Here is a 372-nt window from a genome sequence, read left to right as displayed (position 1 = left end):
GGCATATTACAGCGCTTTCTCACAAAAGCGCTGTAATATGCCCACCCATAATTTCATATATGGGTGTGCATATTACAGCGCTTTCTCAAAAAAGCGCTGTAAAATGCTCACCCATAATTTCATATTATGGTTCTGCATTTTACAGCGCTTTTCTTGTATATTTTACAGCGCTTTCTCACGAAAGCGTTGTAAAAGGTGCACCATTAAAGCGCTTTAGAACAATATTTTACAGCGCTTTTTAAAAAAAGTGCTGTAAAATGTGTGTTTTTTTTTTTTAAACGCTGTAAATTAATTATTTGAAATGAAAATCGCTTTTTAGCTTTTTATGGCATTTTTTTAAAAAGCGCTGTCTTTTATCTTTGTATCCAAAAT

The sequence above is a fragment of the Cicer arietinum genome, chromosome 2 (assembly GCF_000331145.2).
Source record: "Cicer arietinum cultivar CDC Frontier isolate Library 1 chromosome 2, Cicar.CDCFrontier_v2.0, whole genome shotgun sequence".
NCBI lineage: Eukaryota > Viridiplantae > Streptophyta > Magnoliopsida > Fabales > Fabaceae > Cicer > Cicer arietinum.
This window is presented reverse-complemented; position numbering follows the sequence as displayed.